This window comes from Pristis pectinata, chromosome 3, assembly GCF_009764475.1.
Source record: "Pristis pectinata isolate sPriPec2 chromosome 3, sPriPec2.1.pri, whole genome shotgun sequence".
Classification (NCBI taxonomy): Eukaryota; Metazoa; Chordata; class Chondrichthyes; order Rhinopristiformes; family Pristidae; genus Pristis; species Pristis pectinata.
Window position 1 is genome coordinate 70739997 of NC_067407.1, and position 6000 is coordinate 70745996.

Below are 6000 nucleotides of genomic sequence, written 5' to 3' on the forward strand. Positions count from 1 at the left end.
TTTTGAGGATTTCCTTGAATCTCTGCCCACCTGGTACTCTAACAGTACAGAATAGAAAATAAAAACTAATGGTAGGGTCTTTAGTCTGAAACAGTAACCCTACTTCTCTCCAGATACTGTCTGCCCTGCTAAGTTTCTATCATTTTATTTCAGGTTCAGAGTACTATGGTTAAGTGTGGTGTTGGTCATTTGAGTGATGTGACCTGTTCACTGATTGTGATTACTGCTGGAGATGTTGGTGCAGGATACTGATCTTGGTTTCTTTTCCTGCTGTTGGATTTGAAGGATTTTGTGGACTCGGCTATTTCCAGTGCTTTGAGCTGCATATTTGTAGGCAGGGATCACTGTTGCCCAGTACACATGGTGGGTAATAAGGCTCCTGTGTGGACCACAGACTCTTCCGCAGATGGGGCAGAAGGTCATGAGTTGGATGGGTAGTTTGAGGTGGCATGCTCTTGCTGGTCTTTATGCTCACAATGCATAGACTTGAGCTTCTCAAAATCACCTTGCCCCTACTCCACTTTGGTTGTGGGCTAGGGATTCATAATTATGCAGCACAGAAATGCCTTTTGGCCCAATTTGTCCATGCTGACCCAGGTGCCTACCTGAGGTCCCATCTGCCTGCATTTGGTCCACTTCCCTCTAAACCTTTCCCATCCATAAACCTGTCCAAATGTTACAAATGTTGTAATTGTACCTGCCTCTACTACCTCTGGCAGCTTGTTCCATATACCTATCACCCTCTAAATAGGAAAAAGTTGCTCCTTGGGTCCCCTTCAGATATATCCCCTCTCACCTTAAATCTGTGCCTTCTAGCTTTGGACTATTCTATCCTGGGATAAGGTGTGATCTTATTTATGCTCCTTGTGATTATACATACCTCTATAAGGTCACCCCTCAACCTCATACATTCAAGGGAAAACGGTCCCAGTTTATTCGGTCTCCCCTGATAACTCAAGCCCTCCAGTCCCAGGAACATTCTTGTGAATTTTTTCTGCACCCTCTAGCTTAAACAAATCCATGTAGCTGGGAGACCAGAACTGCGCACAATACTGCAAGTGTGGTCTCACCAACAACTTGTACTGTTGTAACACGACATCCCAACTGTATTCAATGCCCTGACTTAAGGAAAGCATGACAAACAACTTAACCACCCTGTCTACCTGTGTCACCACATGAGTACTAGGAGTAAGTGTGGATGTTGCATTTCCTCAAGGGGTCTTTAATCTTTTCCTCTGTCCACCTGTGATTTTTCTGTGACAGCTTGGAATAGTCTGTCCATTTCAGGACATTGGTATCAGGCAAGCAAGTAATGTGGCTTGCCCAATGTAGTTGACTGAGTGTAACTCCAGCCTCCGCTGGAGATGTTGAAAAAGGACACTGATATTGCTGAGAGAACATTGGTAGCTTTCCAGTGCCTCAAGGTGCCTGCTGCAGGTTGTTCAGGTCTCAAGCTTTGTGCCAGGTCTGAGTCTTGGTCTTCAAACATCCTTTTCCTCAATTGACCAAGACTCTAGCACATTGAAGCTGATGGTAATGTCTGCCTTCACTGAGAGGTGGCTTTTGAGATGGGGGAAGTGGTCCATGTTTCCTGGGGACTTTTATTATCAGAGCACAGTGTGTGATGGGAGCTGGTTTGTAGAGGACTTTGGTCTTGCAGATGTTGAATGCAAGACCTCATCTCTCCTAGGCTTTAGTGAAGAAATCTCAGCTTGGTCTGAGTGTGTGCAAATTCAGGGACTGCCTGCAGCTCATACTGAGGTTTGGGAGGTCTTAGTGTAGTTGCTGTAAATTGAATGACCTCCCATTAGTTCTAAAGATTAGTTCTATTCCCACAGGGTATTTGTTGAGGTGTAACATTGTGATGAGAGATTGAGAAGTGTTGGGGCAGTGATACAGCCTTGTTTGACACCTGTCTTCACTGAGATCGGTTAGGGCCAAGGCTTGAATATTATGGAGCAAGTTTAAGATGAAATCTGATTTCTTGCAGCCAGCTGGATTTCAGGGTGTCCCTCCAGATCAGTGGAATCAAATGAAAGACTTCAGCAAGGTCTTTAGAAACTCCATGTGCAGTGGCTGGCCCTGCTCCTTGTATTTTGGTGGTGTTGCAGGATGAAGGATTCAGAGAGCAGGTCTTTAGCCATTGGGAGGAGATGATTGAGAAGGGCCCTGGCAATGTCTCTGTGGTGTTTAATACAGCCACCTAATTATAACAGCAGCCAGGGATGAGGCAGACCCATATGACAATCTCAGCAATTAAAGGCCAGGGAAGATAGAGGCTTGGACCAAAAGAGAGAAGTAGGAAATGTTCATAAAGAAACAACCATATTGGGTAGGGACTGTGAGAAGGAGTTTCAAATGAGGCTGCATGGGATGAACAGCAAATGGGCAGCAATCATCACAGGGAGACCTCCACACAATTGGGGAGATGGGAGATCAAGCTTCTGACAAGCATAAAAACACTAATGTGCTAATAGTGGGGGATTACAATTACTCAACTATTAACTGGAATGTAGTACTGTAAAAGGTATTGAGAGTGTAGAATCCCTAAACTGCATTGAAGAGACTACTTTTAGTCAAAGTAGCAAGTCCAGTGAGGGGTGTTGGGTTGAGCACAATCTGGATTGAGTTTTTGGGAATGAAGCTACTGCAAGTAAGTTTTCTTTTCACTTGTGCATACATGTACTTGTGCATGTGACAAACTCCATTTTGATTTTTGACACATGGAGGGAAAATCAGTGGGAGAAAACTTGCAGTAATGAACATAATTCTATTAGATTTAGAGTGTCATGTGACAGGAGTGGTTGGTGGGGACAGTAGAGCAGATTGGGAAATTGCAGAGGGAATGATCCCTTGGAAATGTGATATGATAGAATCTTGTTGGAAATTGCAGAGGCTCTTGACTATAATTTTTCAATCCTCTGGCTGTGGTGCCAGGTGATTGGACTACTGCTAATGTTTCAAAAGGAGAGGAAGGTTTAAACCAAACCATTACAGGCCACTGGTGGGAAAATTAGCAGAATCCATTCTAAGGGGTAATAAACCTTCAGTTAGAAAGGCACAGATTAATTGGGGGGGGGGTCAGGATGGGTTTAAGGGAAAAGTCATATGTATCCTGATTGCATTTTTAAGAGGAGGTAATGAGGATCAATGAGGGCAGTGTGGTTGATGCAGTCTATGGTGTTTTACCAAGGTTTTTGACAAGGTCCCACAGCTTGGTCAGAAAAGTGAAAGCCCATAGAATCCAAGGCAGAGGGCACATTGACTCTAACTGGCTGAGTGAGAGGAAGCAGAGGGCAATGGTTGACTGTGTTTGTGACTGGAAGGGGATGTTACCTGTGGTGGGGGGGGGGGGGGGGGTGGTTTCCAGGTCTTAGCACACAGTTTCTTGCTTTCTGTAATAATTTAGAATTGAATGGAGGAGATGATAAAGAAGTTGACAGATGATATGAAAAGTGTTTGATTGATGGTGAGGAGGAAATCCTTACACTGCAGGAAGATGGAGGTGGTGTGGTCTGTGTTCCAGAAGGACAGCAAAATGGAATTTAATCGAGAGGTGTGAGGTAATGCAAGTGGGGAGGTGCAACATGGCAAACAGCAGGACAGTGAGTGGTGTGGCAGAACAGGGACCCTGGAGCATATGTTCGTAGATCTTTAAAGGTAGGGGACAGATCAACAAGGGAGTTTTAAAAAAAAAAGTGTAGTTAGTATCTGAGGCAGAGTACAAGAGCATGGAGCAGGCTTTGCTCAGTTCCAGCTTAACTACCAGGTGCAGGTGGGATTGGGGTGGACAGCACTTTTGTAATGACAGTGAAATGATGGAGACATTAGTGGTTTGAATTACAAGCAGGTGATGTATGGGAAAGGATTCAGGATTTAGAAGACCTGCACTGTGATTACTGATACATCACTGTGTACAGTGAGGAGTTGGAGAATATTCCCACTGGCATCCACTGTGTGTGTGACTGGAGGTGGCAACGGAGATCAGAGGGGCATTGTGTTACTTGGAGATAGTGCAAGAAGACCTTTGACTTAAATCAGAAAAGGTGAGGATGACTTGATTTTATATAGCACCTTCGTGGACTCAGATTAGCCCAACATGCTTTGCACCCAATGAAGTACTTGAACTGATCACTTTGTAGTGTAGGTGATGGGGGAGTCAGTTTGATGGGAACAGCAACCCATCTGTTAACAGCTGTGTGATAGCAAATTATTTCAGTGATGCTGAGTGAGGATTGGCCACTACACCTAGGGTAACTCAACTACTCTCCTGAGTGTGACACGGTATTTTTTGTCTGCCTGAAAGAGCAGATAAGGCCTCAGTTTAATGTCTCATTCATAAGACAACACTTTCAACCATGCAGCACACCCTCAAAACTACATAACAGGCACCTGACCAGGTCAAGATGTGTGCCACTGTGGTACATTTATCAAAATTCTATGGTGGCTATACCCATACTGACCCTCCCTGTAATGATGGAATGACACCTCCAAATAAGTCAGGCACCTGACCACCTGCAGATCTGATGCTTAATGGAATACTTGGTTAGAATGTGATTGTCATTGTGCTGCTTTCAGACTGCCTTGGTTGGTGTTCTCACAGCTGTCATCAGCCACATTTGAGGATGGTACCCCATACCTCCTAGAAGCCACTCCTTACAAGCCTGACTCCAGATTAGTCAGAGAACAAAGCCAATTGTTGAACAAAAACATCACAACAGTTCTCTTGGGATCAGGTATGCAGCTGAATAAACTTTGTGACTGCGTGTCGGCTGAATGTCGATGGATTTGGGTCCCTTGGGTTTGCAGTTACTGTAATTGATCCAGAAGTGTGGATTTCCATGTGTGCAGTCCATTCTCTACACCTGCAGAAAGCCAGCCAGAGAGACATACAAGCTGAGTGTCATTGTGAGAGAACATGTAATGGCTGGCCCTGATTTCTTGTTTAGAAGAGACTTGATAAGTCTTTAGCAGAACTGGGAAGATCTGGAGACAGTGAAGTTCAGGGCACTGCCCCTAGTCCTGATGGTGTGGTGACTAGAGGGCTGAACCTGCCCACCTGACAGGATGCCCTGAACTGCCAGCTTGACCTGGACCACAGGGTGTGCCAGCATTCTGCTGTTCCCTTCCCTGTTGTAAATCCCTCTACACCATCTCCTCGCCCCTCATCCAAAGCCAATCACAGGCAGCATCCATCCTCATCTTGAGTACCTGTCTGTATAGCTGCTACCCTCAGCAACAGTGGGACATTAGAAGGCAGCTGTGAGTAATGAATTATTGTACTGTAGCCTTTCAGAGATCTGTGGGCTGCCTTTCAGTGACATGTTTTGGGAAATCCTTGTGTACATTTTCAAATTTAAATACCAATTAAAATATTGTGGAGTTCACTCACTGAAATATTCAGGTCATAAACCAATCTCTGTAGGCAGTAACACTCAAATGTATGTGCCTATAGCATTCAGAAATTGATGGGCTGGTATCAGTTTCCTGATTTTGCCCAATGTAACCCCCTAATTAGACTTAAACTCATGCTGCTCAATATTAAAAATTTCCCCAATGTTTCATGTTGACTGCCTTTCACCAGAAGAGGTTAGATGAGCAGCATTTAAGCAAGTACAGAATCCGGTTTGAGGGTGGTGGGAAGTAACGAACAAGGTGGTGGAATGATGAAGGGACAAGATGAATTAAGATGCAACAAGAGACAGGTCCTCAGGAGCAGGGAATAGTCACAATACAGTAGAAGGGAGAAAGGTGGCAATACTAGTCCAGAGGTGAGGCAGAAGGAAGGCTGTGGGTCCTGTGGTTGAAGGCTTCCTCACCAGCTGGGAATCCAGTCCAGTGCCAGCTCCTGGTGCATATGCCCATCAGCCACCCAGCCAATCTGACAGCAGGGAAATCCACCAGAGATTCTGTTGTGTTCAGTGTTTACCAGAGGGGATGGAGGCCAAGAAGTGGAGGTTTGGACCTCTCCTGTGAGATCTCCTCCCTCACCAAACTCAG